The sequence below is a fragment of the Drosophila arizonae genome, chromosome 3 (assembly GCF_054131065.1).
Source record: "Drosophila arizonae isolate 15081-1271.41 chromosome 3, UAZ_ARI_1.0, whole genome shotgun sequence".
Taxonomy (NCBI): Eukaryota; Metazoa; Arthropoda; class Insecta; order Diptera; family Drosophilidae; genus Drosophila; species Drosophila arizonae.
In genome coordinates this window covers 28,890,328-28,907,665 of record NC_142923.1, presented here as the reverse complement: position 1 = coordinate 28,907,665, position 17,338 = coordinate 28,890,328, and the positions used below count along the sequence as shown (strand labels likewise).

Sequence of the window (17,338 nt, the reverse complement as noted above, 5' to 3'; positions counted from 1 at the left end):
ATCAGACGGAGTGCAATGGGCTTGCTCCACCTCTGTCGCGGGTTGGCACAGTACTGCAGTACCGCCTAGTGCTGCAAAATAATCGATATTCCGTAATATCGATATTCACGATATTTTCAGAGAAAAAGATCGATAAAAACGATATATCGAACACTTCTTTTAAATGTTAATTTTCTTGCTTAGAATCTATTATAATATTTATATTAATTATGACTTCTTAATGGATAAAATGGCAACCATTTCAAGATTAAAATAAAAGCAACAGCATCACACAAAAGCAAATTTATTCAACCGAACAAAGTCGTATAACAAATTATTTTTCATGAACTTAAACCTAAAACAGCAATTCATTAAAGCTTAAATTCACTATGCTCCTTAAAATTATATTATAATAATAACAAAAACAATTGCCTCCATGGCAGTTTGAAAAAAAAAGAAATTAAGACAAAACCCATTGGTTTTTATTTAAAAAAGTTAGTTTGTTGACTGTTTCCGGTTTTAATGACGCCCTTCTGGAATTAGCAATCATTCCAGCTTTGCTAAACATCCTCTCGCTCTCAGCGGATGTTGCCGGGATACAGAGGTATTTTTTTGTAATTTTTTTAAATGCAACGTCGTTGTTGGCGTTCTGAAAAAATTATATCGTTACCGAAAATTTATATTTATTAATATAGTCAAATATATTTGCGCAATAACTACCTTCCAATACATTAGGGGATCCTGATTTTCGTCAAGATTACGATTTGTATAATAATTCCGGATGTGAACTATGGAGTCAGCTCTGTCGTTTTGAATTTTTTGCTCTATATTTCTTTTTACTCTTTTAAAAAATGGTTGGCTGGGTTCGGCTGCCTCATTCGGTTTTGGAGAGATCTCTCTTGGCAGCTGCAAATCTTTATTTAAAAGTGTTAGCTCATTTTCCAACAATTTCATAGCCTCTTTCGTGTGGAATGGTGACGAAAATCCTTCTCTTTTGAACCTTGGATCCAGCAGTGTTCCCAATCTCGTTGGTGTGCGGTACTCATAGTCCAGGAGCCTTGCGTTTATTTTGTCCACGAAAAGATCACGCATTTGTAGACCTTCCTCCGTTAGAAGCGTGTTTTTGAAAGATTCCATTTTATCCAAGAGTTCGCAGACCAGAGGAATTATTATGGACGCCGTCACTGTATTTGAGGAGCATGATTTTTTTGTGGCAACATCAAATGGTTGCAAAAGATGAACGAGATCCTGCATAACATCTATCTCCTCTGCAGTCAGGGGTGGCGGTGCCTTAACCGTGTTTAAAAGAACTTTAGCAAGGGCATCCTTGGTGGCCAATACTCTCTCCACCATAGCAAAAGTGCTATTCCACCTGGTGGGCACTTCTTGTTTAAGGCTGTACACCTTGGCCTCTGGCAATTGCGCTTCCCTGTACTTAGCATAAGTTATATTGCTCTGTTTGACAAAAGTAACAATTTTTTTGCATTTGGCGACTATTACGTGCACATTATCTAATTTAAGACATTCTTTTACTATTAGATTAAGCGTGTGTGCGAAGCACGGCAAATTTCTCTTTGCGATAATTTTACACATCTTGATCATAGTCGCATCATTGTCAGTGACAACTGCCGCCACTTTATGGAGTAGGTTCCATTCATTTAAAATGCTTGTCAGCGAATCTGCAATATTTTCTGCAGTGTGATTCTTCTGTTCATTAAGTGTGTTCGTCGACAGCACTGCGGAACGCAATATGAACTCTTTATCAATAAAATATCAAGTTACGGTTATGTAAGACATATTTGCCAAAGACGTCCACAAGTCGGTAGTAATGGCCAAATTTTCGATGGATTCAAGAATATCAAACAATGCGGTCTTCATAGACATATATCTTGTCTCCATTTGAATATGTTTTAAAGTACTCCTACACGGCAATTCGTAATGTGGATCAAGCACTTGGCAAAATTTTTTAAATGAAGACTCATCCACTAGACTAAAGGGCTGCATACTTGCGGCCACAAATTCAGCTAATGCGTCGTCTATTTTTATACCCTGAACCCATTGAAAATGGGAAATCAGGGTATAATGGTTTTGTTGAAATGTATGTAACAGGCAGAAGGAGGCGTGGCAGACCCCACAAAGTATATATATTCTTGATCAGGGTGACGAGCTGAGTTGATTTGGCCCTGTCCGTCTGTCTGTCTGTCCGTCTGTCCGTCTGTCCGTATGTTTGAACGCGTCGATTTCCGAAGATATAAGAGCTAGAGACTTCAAATTTTTTGTAAAATGTTCGTAATTACAGCGCGGATATCGAGTTTATCATTAAAATTCGATAACTCATCCCGATCTTTTTTTATCGATGAAAAACCTTATCGAAAACCAGTTATAAAATTATATCTTCTACACCTTTATTGCTAGAGTCTCCAAATTTTTAATGTATGCTTATATGCAATTTATACAATTTCGGTTTTTGTTAAAATTTACCCCCCACCTCTAAATTCACCCCCTCACCCTCACTTTTGTAAAACGCGTATTTCAAATACTAGAGACTTGTGCTTTGGCAATTACATGCATATTCATGTTATAATCATAATCTGAAAGTTTCATGAAGATCGTACGTCCACAAAAAAAGTTATTAAACAATTAAGTTCTCATAGTAAGCGCACACTGCAGCCCATGCGTGTTTATGCTTGTGTGTGTATATGTATGTAAATGTTTGTGTATGTGTGTGTATGTGTTTGTGTATGTGTGTGTGTATGTGTGTGTGTATGCGTTTGTGTGTGTATGCGTGTGTGTGTGTATGTGTGTCTGTATGCGTGTGTGTATGCCTGTGTGTGCGTACGTGCGTGTGTGTGTGCGTGTTTCTTGTGTAAGCTGAAAGACGCGAAAAGTTATTGCAATATCTATTGCTCCAAGGGTTCAGGGGATCTCGTAGTCGAGCAGTCTCGACTAGAGCTTTCTTACTTGTTTTTTTTTTTTTTTTTTTTTGCAAAAAAGCCTGATTAGCAAACAAAAAAAGCTGAATCTCAGTAAAAAAATCTCGAAAAAAAAACTTTTGTTTTAACAATTATTTTTAATTAGTTACTACAAAGACAATATTTAGAAAAATAACTCAAAATGAAATGAAATCTAGGATATTGTCCTGTTGTTATGTCGCTGCAGTCCATATCTAAAAAATTAAATGTATTAATTTATAACTTAAAAATATGTCCAAATATCGACCTTATCCTTAAAATAGCGTTTAACGTATCAACGTTGATTCGATTTGTAGTTTTACTTTTAACGAAATTCACTTGGCTAAAGACCCGCTCCACTTCGACATTAGACAACGGCAATGATAGCAACTCCAAAGCTACTGAAGCCAATTCATAAACCGGCAGTTCCCGCCAGAATCCCGGTACATCAGCACCTCGTTTCAGAGGTGTGCACGTAAATCGCTCAACTTTGCAGTAATGCTGCACTTACAATAGCTGCAATACGCCCGAGTTGTGTCTGTGGGATCTTTTCTCAATCACTCTTTCGCTGCTTTGCAGCCAGACATCTCTAACTTTTTGCTTATAAACTTCTTTCGGCATCCTTGCTCCTTATCGTTTGCAAACTTATTTAAGTCAAGCACCCCTCTAGTACTGGTAACTGGTTCGTAGCTGGTGAAATCACTACTTACTAGGGTACCACCATTACTTACTTTGCAGACCCAAAGCAATGCATTTCATCATTTCGTTTTTTGTATGAAATGTCCGTAAAAAGGGTCAATCGCCACCACATCGTTTACCGCGAACTAGTGAATTGGGTCACCATAAAAGGGCTAGTTACATGGGTACCCATGCCAGGGGTGGTGATGTGAGTACCCATGAAAGGGCTAGTTACATGGGTACCCATGCCAGGGCCAGTTACATGGGTACCCATGAAATGGGTGGTAAAAGAATGAAAAAGTTTGAAATATTTATAATTTTTTTTTTTTTTTTTTAAATATTATATTTTTCTATAGTACATTAATTTATATAATTTCATTTTCAGTTTTTTTTTTTTTTGTTTTTTTTTTTTTTTGTTGACGCATGAATTAAAAAAACACTTTTTCTGCAGCTGCATGGCCTTTCTCAGTTCCTCTTCGGCCAATCCATTGCCATCAACCAGATTTATTGCATCTAGGGAACAAATGTGAAGATTAAATTTGTAATTAAACCGGCAATGAATTAAATAATACTTACCAATTAAAACGTCATAGAAAGCCCTCTCTTTTTTTAAGGCAGCTTTGCCTTGAACGCCATCTACATTGTATGCTAACACAACCGGATTAGCCATAATATTCTTTAGGTTTTTCGAAATTCCCCCAGCCATAATATGGATCCTAATCGCATCAATCTATAAACAAAGTATGAATTAGAATTTAAGAAACAATTGAAACTGTGTTTATACTAACATAAAGCTCTCGGTTTGTGTTGTTAATTTCCGTATTTAGTTCCTTAAGGGCTTCTACGTTCTGGATAGGAAATTGTTTAGCCACTTGTTGTCCTTGTCTGTGCTGTTTTGTAAGTCCTTTTATGGTGGCAGTCTGCTCGGAGGAAGCTTCCACAAGGACCCCGATTTTTTCGTGTGTTACTTTTTGGTCAGCTAAGTTTTAATATATTCAAATTAAATATATATAGGTATGCATATTTATACCTCTTAAAGAATTAATTTCCTCCACAAGAATATCCTGTTTTTCCTGAACCACTTTCGTTTCGGCTGAAAAATAAGGAAAAAAAAATATTAGATAATTTTAAATAAAATATCGTGACACACTTACCACGTGACGAACGAACTTGTTCTGTTAGTTCAAGAACAAGTTGTTCAAGGCGCCCAATAGTTTGTGAGCAATTGCAGCTTGATATTTGATCTGAAAATTAAACGATTTAATACTTAATTTGTTTCTATTTATTCAAATTAATTAGCACAATTTAGGCACTTACGGTTATTAGAAAAGTCCATCCGCCTAACTTTTTTTTCGGACTGAACGGCATTTTTTAAAATTTAAATTATTCTAAAGCACGTAAATATTTAGAATAAGAAGTATGACAATCCACTCAATCTTCAATATGATGTAGTAAAGGCATTATCTTTCAAAAAAGGGAGAATGACCGCCTTACAAGTCAATTGACTTAATTTAAAAATTTCTTCAGATGGTGAAGGTTCTGCATCTGCTAGGTAAATACCTATTTCTCAGGAGTTTAAAGGCTGAGAATAAAAGTTTCTGAGGTTCATAAATCGCCTTGCTTTAAACTGTTCGACAGAGTCTTCCATTACTGATACTATAACTACAGGAATATCTCCTTCAATATAACAATAATTATTAGGTTCCTTTTGCATTAATTTGCTACCTTTAAAAATTATATTTATTAATCTTGACGGGGTCTGAACTTGGTAAGACTGGTGAAAACTGCTCTTTCAATATTTTAATTAAGTCAATCGCGCAGTCACGCGTCAGCCTATACTTTCGGAACCACAAAGTTAGCTGTTCATTTATTATTTCTTTTTTTCGCTTTTATTATTTATGTTTGTCACATTTAAAACTTCGTCAATTTGAACTTCATTTTCATTATTTTTTTTGTTTTCTCCCCTTTCTGGAGTATTTTCTGACGTCGCAGCACAATATAATTTGTTTGTGTATTTTTCTTTCTGCTCCTGCTTCAGCCGTCTTAAATGTCTTTCACTATACATATTTATTTTATTTATTATTATTATTTATTTTGATTATTTTATTATTTTAATTTGTTAAAATTTTGTTGCAATTGCATACATATGTATTAATACAATATTTACGTTTGTTTGCTGCCGCGGTACAACTCTCAGTCTCCCCAGGTTCATTTACAAGAATATTTGTAGATTGCCGAGACCAGATTAAAGAGAGTGGATAGCGGGCCGAAATGGCCGAGTTTTCCGTGATTGGGGCCACCAGAGACTTGTAAGCTTGAAAACATGAATAACTCGACAACTTGGAAGACGAAATCAAACTACGGTCCCGCTCTGGCGTATAACGCTCAGAAACGGGAGAACTATGGCCACCATGGTCCACTATGTGCCATGGCCGGTTGTCTCGACAGCTAACCCTAGCCTAGATTGCCTCCAGCCATGCGGCTTATCCACGAAACTAGGCAACACCAACCCGTTCGCGCCCGCAGCCAAACGGATTGCGGCCACGATGCGGCCCTGGCGTATAATGCTCAGAGCCAGTTCGCGTAACGCCCGCCGGATCACGTAGAGATATCTGTGTGCAGACGGTCTCTTGCGTCAGAGCCTTCGGCGCGATTCCGCGGCACCGGATCCTAACGGTGGCCACTAGTAGTTCCCGGCGAGCTCTGTCCGCGTCCCTGTCCATAGTTTTAATTATAATTGTTATTATTTTCCGCTGACGTCCGTCTGCTGCGTGGGTCCGAAGATTTTCGGTAATTAGCGCTAAGCCTTTGCTGCTCAGAGCTTTCACTTCTGCCTGCGGCGACGTTGCTGCGTCTAGGCGCTGAGAACGAGCTATGTAATTGCGTTGCATTGGCATTCGTTATGTTTAAGCGGAGCTTTCGCTCTCGATCTCGCTTCGCGCTCTTTGTTCTTTGCTCCTGCCTTACGTTTAGCAGCGTAAGAGCTTTCAACTCTGATCGCCGTGACGTCGCTGTTTGCATTGCGTGAGCGTTCCTTGGTGCAGTTTGTGCTCTTAATTATTTCGAGTGCGTGCATTACTCTTATTCTCTTTATCGCAAACGCGTCAACGACGACGCAAGAGATGCGCCGTTAGATTTCCAATGTTGCTTGCCGGTGTCGTCCGTTTTGTCATTGTTGTTGTAACTAGTGTTCTGCTGCTCTGTGTGCGTCGCGAGTTGCGTAGTGTAGACTGTACTCGATTCCCGTTTTGATTTTATATGTCGTTTTCTGTTGCTGTCCGTTTGTCATTGTTACTGTCCGATGCTATTGCTGCTGTTGCCATGCAGCCTGCGCGCTAGCTAGTCGCCGTTAGGTTTCCTCCTTTGTTCTCTGTTCTCGTCCGTATTGCCGTTGTTTTTGTCCGATGTTATTGCTGCTGTTACCATGCAGCCTGTGCGCTAGTTGATCGCCGTTAGATTTCCTCCGTTGTTCTCCTACACTCAAAAAATACGACGGGTATATCTATTTTGCGTACATATGTATTAAACATCTGCATGGATGTATCCAAAAGGGCTATTGAATCATTCATTAAAAAAATGAGCACACTTTTTTACTGTACAGTACAAAATGAGTACAACATTAATTTGTACAACATTGTATGTTAACAGATGCTGTACTCACTCATTTTAATACTGTATAGTACGAAGTGAGTACACTAAAAAATATTGTACACTGCTTTAACTGTACACTATTTTGGTGTTCAGATAACTTACTGTACAGTGAGTTGTTATTACAAAAATCAGAATTTCATATGCAAGAAAAAGATAGTCAATATACTTTTAATTATTACAAATTTATTTAAAAAAACGTGTCATTATATAAAATATCTATATTTGAGTGCAGAAACATTATTTTATTTACACTGTCATCTGTGGTAGCTATCTTACACCTTTTATTATTAATTAGGTTTTTAGCAACCGAAAATGCTCTATCGGAAGCCGCACTGCTAGCTGGAACTGCTAATAGCTTGCATGCAATTTTATAAAGGAGTGGAAATTGTTGTTGGTTATTTTTCCACCATTGCAAAACATTAAATTCTGGGCTATAAGGCAAATTTACATTTTCATATGCGCTAATTTCTGTTTTCAAAACGGAATGAATATTTAGGTTTTCTATGGGTTGGATATAATCGGCGAAAATTGGATCTATTGCTAAGTTGGGTGGATTGATGATATCTATTTCTTCAGCTTGGGTTTTTAGGTGAGTTTCTATCATAATGGATTCAAGTTCTTTGAGAGTTTCTTTCTTCTCCACTTCAGTAAATTGCGATAATTTATTTGTGGGAAATAAAAATAGGGCTATCTTATGAAACTTTTTTAAATTGCCAAAAACTATTTCATCTAAATATTTTTTAAGAGCAGCCTTGCATTTTTTACGATCTCCACATCGTTATCACTAAGGGTTAATATTTTTGTTAAATTATTTATATGCGGAATAACAAGGTGCAGCGTTGGGTAGTTGCTACCCTCGAGTTTCCTTGAGCAATCTTCAAAAGGAGCTAGAAGGCTTGCCAATGCTAGTACGTCGCTCAAATTAATATTTTGCATCCTTGAAATTTCATTTTTTTCAATTAGAATGTTTGATACTTCCATCCAGCTCAACTCAATCGATTTAAATAAGTGGAATATCGTATTCCATCGTGTTGAACTGACTTCTTAAAATATTTTACGAGTTTGCTGCAGCTAATCACCATGGTCTCCAATTCTGGCACATTTTACTACTGTACAGTATGGTTCTAGAAATGATTACATTCATGCAGGCCTGTAATATGTATATATATATTTCTATGAATTTTCCAGGGGTCGGGGTCGGGGATGAAAATTGTGATTCTTCACATCATACCAATTTTTTTTGTAATTTATGAAAGGAACAGCGACAGAAAGCGAAGATTGTTTTTTTCCTACACTATGCACTACTCGCAAACAACCAAAAAATGTGATGATAGTACCGTTTTTGTCCTATGGAGCTTTAAAAGATTGGCATCCTGAAACTTTTCTTTGCACAGCTATCCTAAACGGTCCACAGGTTTGATTGAACAATGTGTTGCAATATACAAATTCAGTCCCGCTTCTTGATCGCAAGTTTTCAATGAGATTGAAGAAACAAATGGTAGTTTGTTAGGCTGTGCAAAAGCCGCTGAAGTTGACTTGTGTTTAGCAGTCTTGGCATGTGCGTGCAAGTCTGAAAGCTTGGCATTAATGCTGGATTTGCAGTATTTGCAATAATATTTGACCGGAACTGGTCCTCCGATAAGGAAATTGGCGCATTTTGCGATTTTCAAAGAGTCGCAATAAGCGGTTCCCTCGTTCGTAGGACCCGATGCAGCATTTTGAAAAAAGCTGTTTCATCTGGGTGGGACCTGTTGCACCAACATTAAGGGGGTTTCCGTGGCCTGAGCTTCTTTAAATCTGCCATTGACAAAGGCGCTGCTCTTAACGAATGCCACAATTCGTATGACAATGTTCAATATTGGTTTGACGTTATTTTCAGCCATAACGTCTTGCATTTAATATCATTTATTAATGATCGCAGTTTTCGCAACGAGTCCTGGTAAATGTTCTTCAAAAAAACGTCTTTCAAATATGGACGACTTGGCAAAACATATTTTTCATCTAGCGTTTTTATTAGATTTCGAAAGCCATAATTTTCGACGGTCGAAAAAGGCTGCAAATCAATTACCCCCATGCGAGCAAGGGACTTCTCAATCTGCGCCTTCCTGGTCGACGTGAAACTATAATACTCGCTGCGAGGAAAAAATGATTTTAAGACGGTTGTACTTTTGGTTTTATCAATATTTTGTTCAAATGGGTGGACTCGTATTGTCGATATCTGGCAAACACTTTGTTATTTAAGCGGTCAAAATGGGACCAAACTTCCGAAACGCATTTTTATACCCTGAACCCATTTTCAATGGGAAATCAAAGTATGTAAATGTCTGTGTGTGTATGTATGCCTGTGTGTGCGTGCGTGCGTGCGTGTATGTGTGTGTGTGTGTGTGTGTGTGTGTGCGTGTGCGTGTTTCTTGTGTAAGCTGAAAGACGCGAAAAATTATTGATATAGCTATTACTCCAAAGGTTCAGGGGATCTCGTAGTCGAGTAGTGTCGACTAGAGCTTTTTTACTTGTTATACCTACACATTCCAGTCTCCGCTCTTCCTCTTCTTGGAAAGTGCGAAACGAAGCTGGGTGCAATTCGCCCGCTGAGTCCCAAAGCTTTTAAGGTTTTTGCAAAAGCTTGTACTCGCAATGTTAGCTTTTGCAAGATCAACTGGTATTGCAGTGCAGGCGACAAAATTGTCCCGAATGATATGCACTGCAACTATTTATTATCACTACATATATTCTTTGACCATTACAATATCAATATTCATTTTATTCCGTAGTTTTGTTTTTACAATATTGACTTGGCTGAAAATTCTTTCTCCTTCCGCGTTTGACCATGGCAAGGACAGCAATGCCATTGCAAAACTGGCCAAGTCCCTCAATTTGTTTTTTCCTCCCGAATCCTTATAGCCACGCACTTCAACCCAAAACTTTGTGGTGTCTTCAGTGTTTTCCCACTGAATTAGATGAATATTTTTGTATTGGACTTCAATACATTCAATATGCTTCCAATTTAACCTAGAAATTAAATCATACTTCGTGAACACAGAAATTCTTGAACTACATGCTTTCAAATGAGTTGCATAACTTATTTTTAATTGTTTTATAAGCTCTTTTATGAAATTAGCCTGTTTTCAAATTCATATCCGTGATATAAATCTTTGACTATATATTTTTCGAAGTAATCAATTTCAAGAATATTAATATTGGCGTCTTATGGTATTATTTTGTTTTTTAGGGAATTAATAGCCACAATAAGCTCATTGAGTAATTCTGTAGCATTGGTGGAATTACTTTGAAAGCAGTGATTTACTTTTTGCATTTCGCAGAGTACTGGCTTTAAAAATACCAAATACATATAATTGGTATTGTAAAACATATCGCTTAATAATTGGGCCTTAAGACACTTTTCGTCCTGCGCTACCATATTAAAATGTAGTTTTAATTCTTGCCACTGATCCAAAATTCGGCCAATTCTATTGAAAGCCATATCGTGTTAGGTACTTTTGGGATTTTCAATGGAGTCTTAAAGAATATTTAAAAGGATGAGTTGGTTCGAGCATTAACAGGATTTAAATAAACATAAACACATGTAAAAAAGTATTGAAACTGACAATTTTTCTTTTTTTTTTTATACCCTGAACCCATTTTCAATGGGAAATCAGGGTATAATGGTTTTGTTGAAATGTATGTAACAGGGAGAAGGAGGCGTGGCAGACCCCACAAAGTATATATATTCTTGATCAGGGTGACGAGCTGAGTTGATTTGGCCCTGTCCGTCTGTCTGTCCGTCTGTCCGTATGTATGAACGCGTCGATTTCAGAAGATATAAGAGCTAGAGACTTCAAATTTTTTTTTAAATGTCCGTAATTACAGCGCGCATATCAAGTTTATCATTAAAATTCGATAACTCATCCCGATCTTTTTTTATCGATAAAAAACCTTATCGAAAACCAGTTATAAAATTATATCTCCTACACCTTTATTGCTAGAGTCTCCAAATTTTTAATGTATGCTTATATGCAATTTATACAATTTCGGTTTTTGTTAAAATTTACCCCCCACCTCTAAATTCACCCCCTCACCCTCACTTTTGTAAAAAGCGTATTTCAAATACTAGAGACTTGTGCTTTGGCAATTACATGCATATCCATGTTATAATCATAATCTGAAAGTTTCATGAAGATCGTACGTCCATAAAAAAAGTTATTAAACAATTAAGTTCTCATAGTAAGCGCACAATGCAGCCCATGCGTGTTTATGCGTGGGTGCTTGTGTGTGTATGTGTTTGTGTGTATATGTGTTTGTGTATGTGTGTGTGTGTATGTGTATGTATACGTGTGTGTGTGTGTGTATGTGAGTCTGTATGCGTGTGTGTGTATGTATGCCTGTGTGTGCGTACGTGCCTGTGTGTGTGTAAGTGTGCGTGTTTCTTGTGTAAGCTGAAAGACGCGAAAAATTATTGAAATATCTATTGCTCCAAGGGTTCAGGGGATCTCGTAGTCGAGCAGTCTCGACTAGAGCTTTCTTACTTGTTTTTTTTTTTTTTTTTTTTTAAGAATTCATTAATTGTGGCTTCTGTGTTAGACTCTATAGCGCCGTCATCGTTACACCTTAACCTAAATCATGGGCTAGAAGTCAGTATTTACACTATTTACAATTATTTATCTGTGGTCTAATGGGTGAAGCCTTTTGAGCCGTCGCTTGTTGTTGTTGACTACCAGGTCAGTAGCCAGCGGATTTGGGTGCGCCGAGAGCCTGTCCGCGTACCTCGAGGAGTGACGTCCAATAAGCTCAGCGATTGTTGGTATTTTTAGATCGCTGTGCAGCACAGAATTGCGAACGTACCAGCTGGCTTGCACATTTTTTTATGTGTGTCCTCGTTGCAGTACCCCAAATAGCGGTGTGAGCGTTGGGACCACGATGGCATTATATATTTTTAGTTTGCTCCATAGCGACAGCTTGCTGGAGGATCTCAACATCCAATCCAGTTTTTTGATTTTGTTCCTGGCACTGTTTACTGCCTGCATGATGTGCGCACTGTAGGTCAGTTTTTTGTCGAGTGTAACACCAAGATACTTTACTTTGTTGAGTTTAGGTATTTGCACTCCCAGAGTTACACCAGGGCAGTCTCCTCTTCGCGTTGAAACGCTTACGTGGGCTGACTTCTGTGCATTGATGGTTATGCACCACCGTTTTGCCCAGCACCCAAATGCGTCCAAGTATCTCTGGAGGATTTCGGAGGCTTCTTGCGCAGAGTGCGATCGCGACAGGATGGCAGTGTCATCTGCTTAAGTTGCAATTAACACTTCCGAGTCTGCAGTTCCGTAGCTGTCCAGTGGAAGTGGCATGTCAGCTGTGTACAGTGTAGGCCCCAGTACACTGCCGTGAGGAACTCCAGCCTTGATAAGTCTTGCCGACGATATAGCCTGTCCCTTAGTCACTTGAAAGCTTCGGTCAGTGATGTAGGATAACAGTAGCATAAAAATAGACGCTGGGAGGCTTGCCCTTGCTTTTTGCAAGAATCCTAAATGCCATACACGATCGAAGGCTTGCTTGACATCTAAGCATACGGAAGAGCAGTACATCTTCTGTTCGAAGGCGCCGAGGATGTGGTGTACAACCCTGTGTACCTGTTTCGGTGTTCCGTGCTGCCTCCGGAAGCCAAATTGATGATTCGGTACAATCCCCCTGCATTCCAGATGCGGCTGTACTCTAGCTAAGAATATTCTTTCGAATATTTTAGCGAGTACAGGCAACAGGCTAATTGGTCTGTACGAGCCAATTTCGCCTACTGGTTTGCCTGGTTTGGGGATCATCACAATCACAGCCCGCTTCCAGCAAGCTGGAAAGTGCCGGATGCGAAAAATGGCTAGGATTGGCTTCTACTATTTTTTTTTGTTGCAGCCTGTTTGCTGCATAGTCTACGTTTTCGGGTGAGTTTAGCTCCATTTCCGGGTGTAGCGAAGAGCTCAGATGCCATCTGAAGGCTCCGAAATTGGATCCTGGCGGCAGAAGTCGTTTTCTGGTAGGGAAGGGCTGAGGCTGTGCGTGCACTGTCACTATGAGGGGAAGATGGTCTGAAGATAGATCGAAGCACTCTTCTATACCAATCTGGCGGTCGACGATACCTTTGTAGACAGCAAAGTCAATTGCTGATGGGCTATGTCCATTTAGTGAATACCGCGTTGGGGCTCCAGTTGCAAGTATTTTGTACCGTATAGCATGTATGGCCTCGAAGGTAGCTTCTCCCCGTGTGTTTGTGCTGTTGCTTCACCAGAATGGATGCCAGCTACTCCAATCTCCTCCGATGAGAGCTTTGTCCTACCTCTGTTCAAGGAGCTCTCTTACGTCATTTTCGCATAGTCTAGCATTCGGTGGGCAATAGAGCGATGCGATCTCTAGCTCTCCGATTGACGTAGATAGTCGAATGGCTGCAACTTGCATCGTTGGGTTAAATACTGGGGGTAAAGGTGAATGTATCAGCGAAGAGCGTACGAGGATCGACGCTCCACCAAACCTGTTCGCTCCTCCACCGTAGGCCTGATAGTGCTCATATCCGAGTATTTTGACGTGAGGGCATTCGTGTGTTTCTGCAATCAGCATTATGTCGATCCGCTTACTTGCCAGAAATACTGCTAGTTCCTCAGTTTTGCTTCTGAGGCCATTAGCGTTCCAGATTCCCACTCGTCATTATTTCGATGTTAAAGTCGAAACAATAACCATTAGGCTCGGTAGGATTGTTTGTTGCTGTGTATACATCTTGTTCATCCTTTTGAGATCAGAGCGGATTTCATCGAACTGTGAGCATGTTGTTTTTGGAGAAGCTCAGCGAGGAAGTTCTCATTTGTTGGCTGGATTGGACTTCTATCCTCTCCGCGCAGGGCTTGGGCATAAGATACGCCACCAGCAGGAAGGTCACTTCTGATAAATGAGCTGTTTTGTAGTGTTGCAGCAGGTGGCCTGCTGGGCCGTTGCGGACTAATGCAGGGTTCCGTTTTTCTGCTGGAGACTGCATCTTGAGAAGGCGCTTGTAGACGAGGCAGCCTTTGTAGTTGGCAGGCTGTTGTTCCTTGCAGTGTACACCTGTGACTTCGCTTTAGTGCAACTTTTGGAGTCGTGATCCTCTGCGCATTTCATACACCTAGGTGCTTTGCGACAGTATATTTGCGTGTGCCCGAACTCCTGGCATCTATAGCATTGAGTTAAATCATTGAACTTTCGTGGCAGTTCAACTGTACATCGCTGTCTGCAGATAACACGTAAATCTAAGATTTGTTTGTTGTTCGGTGCCTGGGTCACGTCAACAAAGAATATATTGAGCGGCGATTTGTCGATGCGACTGACTGGGTTGTACACGTTTTTATACCCTGAACCCATTGAAAATGGGAAATCAGGGTATAATGGTTTTGTTAAAATGTATGTAACAGGCAGAAGGAGGCGTGGCAGTCCCCACAAAGTATATATATTCTTGATCAGGGCGACGAGCAGAGTCGATTTGGCCCTGTCCGTCTGTCTGTCCGTCTGTCCGTATGTTTGAACGCGTCGATTTCCGAAGATATAAGAGTTAGAGACTTGAATTTTTTTTAAAATGACCGTTTATACAGCGCGGACGTCGAGTTTGCTTTTAAAATTCGATAAATCATCCCGTTATGTTATCGAGTAAAAACATTCAAGTTCAAATCAGATGCCACTATAGCTTATTGTGAATGATTTTTCTTTTTTTTAAATTTCTCAAATATTCAATATAATATGTCCGTCCGTCCGTATGAGTGCGTCGATCTCAGAAGTTATAAGAGCTAGAGAGCTAAAATTTGGCATGCATACTCGTGTGTACCATACGCAGTACGAGTTTGCTTTAAATCGATAAATCATCCGATAACTTTTTATCAAGAATAATCGAAAAATTGATTTTGGGTTTTTAGACTAATTTGAACATTTTTAGACCTAGAGTCTTCAAATTTGTGTTGTATATAAAGTTAATCGATACAAAGATTTTGTAATTTATAGTTTTTGGATACCACGCCCCCTTCACCCTCAATTTGCATTTCAAGTACTAGAGACTTGGGCTTTGGAATGTACACACATATTTATCATATGATTACACTATGAAAGTTTCATTAAGATCGTATGTCTACAAAAGAAATTATTCAACAAATAAATTCTCATAATATTGCCCACACTGCAGCGCAGCCCAAGCGCAGTCGCTGCTTACTGCGCAGTTAGCAGAGCGCAGGCTTATGCGTGCGTCTGGATGCATATGTGTGTATGTATGTGTGCATAAAAGAAGTGCAGAATGATTAGAATATCAGCTTGGAGGGTTCAGGGTATCTCCTAGTCGAGCAGTCTCGACTGGAGCTTTCTTACTTGTTTTATATTGCTAGGCCTAAAAGTAAAGTAGGTTTTCTTTTCTTTTTTTCATCTTCTCCTATGGGGAGAACGGAGGATTAAATTCCTTGGCTGCCTTCTGTTGAGCCTCCTTGGAGTTCGACTTACTGTTAGCATATTTGCTAGCCGATTTTTGTGGCGCTCCAACCGGTCATTGTACCGACTCGAGTGCTGGTTTATTATTGTATCAAAGACAGTGGCTAGTTTCAGGTCTCTGTGCAGTATGGTGTTTCTAACAAACCACTCACATCCGGTAACCAATCTCGTGATTTTCTGGGGTGTTCTGGGTGGTCTGAATACGACGAATTTGGCTATCGCAAGCCAGTCCCCAAATTTGGCACACATATCTCCATATTGTCGGTATAATCTGTTTGTAAATTGTCACCTTATTAGTGAGTGACAATTAACTGTGCGAGCAGAGAAGCCAAAAATGCTTCTTCCCAGTCGCTTGCAAGCGCATTGTAATCGCCGTAACGTGCTTGGAAAAGGTGAGCCTGCGATCCAGTATCACTCCTAGATATTTGGCATCATTCGCCTGCGGCACTGGATCACCCTCCAGGAGCACGGCTGGCGGCGTTCTCCGCCTCAGCGTATAGCAAACATTGACTGATTTGCTGTTGTTGATGGCAATATTCCATCGCCTTGCCCAGTCTGCAAGTTTTGTTGCATAATCTTGGATGCCGTCAGCTGCATCGTATTCGCATCGGGACCTATATGTGATGCATACGTCATCTGCGAAGGTGGCCAGCATTGATGATCCATACAGGCTAATATCAGGCTGGGCAGGCTAATCAGGCTAACATCATATTCTGTGGATAACGCCGTATGAAAGCGCACCGTGAATCGCCATCCCTCGAGGTATGACCTGAGCAGTCCAAAATATGGCGCAGGAAGAGTCCGTTTGATTTTCAGCAGTATTCCGGCGTGCCACACTCGATCGAACGCCTCCCGGATGTCCAGATAGAGTGTGTTGCCTAACTTCAGCAATTTTACTTGGGTCGAATGGCTCAATAGGCAGATCCATTTGTAGCGCTTGTGACAGCTGGTCATCAGTATCTTGGACTTCTTGCAGGCTGGCCAGATTAAATGGCTGGAAGCGCTCGGCAAGGTGCCCAGCAAAAACCTCTGCTTGCTCCAAGTCCGTCCGTCCATTCTAGCTGCTGCATGGACAGAGTGATTGAAGACGTCGATAGCGTCATCAACATCCCTTCCAGAACTCATCTCTATATTGAGGTGCAATGTCGACTCGAGGTGCTCATGGAACCAATCCAGGTTTGTACGCCTTGTGATTAGTCGTTCCGTCCTAGGGTAGCATAGAGCAGACGCATCAAGCGTAATTATGAGGGGTAAATGATCAAAGCTGAGATCAATAACTGGTGAGCCTCTGCTGCCGTATACCTCGTAGCTCCCCCTGTTGCCAGAGCAGTAATCTCAGTTCTCAGGACGAAGTTGCCTATGGGACGCATTCCAGTCACCAGCAATGATGAATTTAGAACGATGATCTCCAGAATCACCTCAAATTCATCTGTAGAAGTGGACCAGAGTAGACCGGATTAGGATAGCTGCGCCTCCTTTGGCATTGCCGGTACTCGGGTATTTTGGCACGAAACACTCAACTTCGTGCAGCTTTGTGGCAACACCATCGGCGTTCCACACAAGGATGCGCAGCGGCATCATTATGGTGTCTTCTGCGCTTGAAG

General features: G+C 40.1%; 1 protein-coding gene and 1 long non-coding RNA gene across 3 annotated transcripts in view; one reads left to right on the top strand and one right to left on the bottom strand.

The window, feature by feature from the left end:
• The window catches only part of sick (sickie), a 328,412-nt gene that overhangs the window by 92,356 nt on the left and 218,718 nt on the right, over positions 1-17,338 (top strand). The window lies entirely within an intron of this gene.
• On the bottom strand, positions 474-1,537 carry LOC149270005 (uncharacterized). The gene is made up of 2 exons (XR_016268899.1): positions 700-1,537; positions 474-628 (listed from the first exon to the last, which is right to left on the bottom strand). It is a non-coding gene; the product is annotated as an uncharacterized LOC149270005 (long non-coding RNA).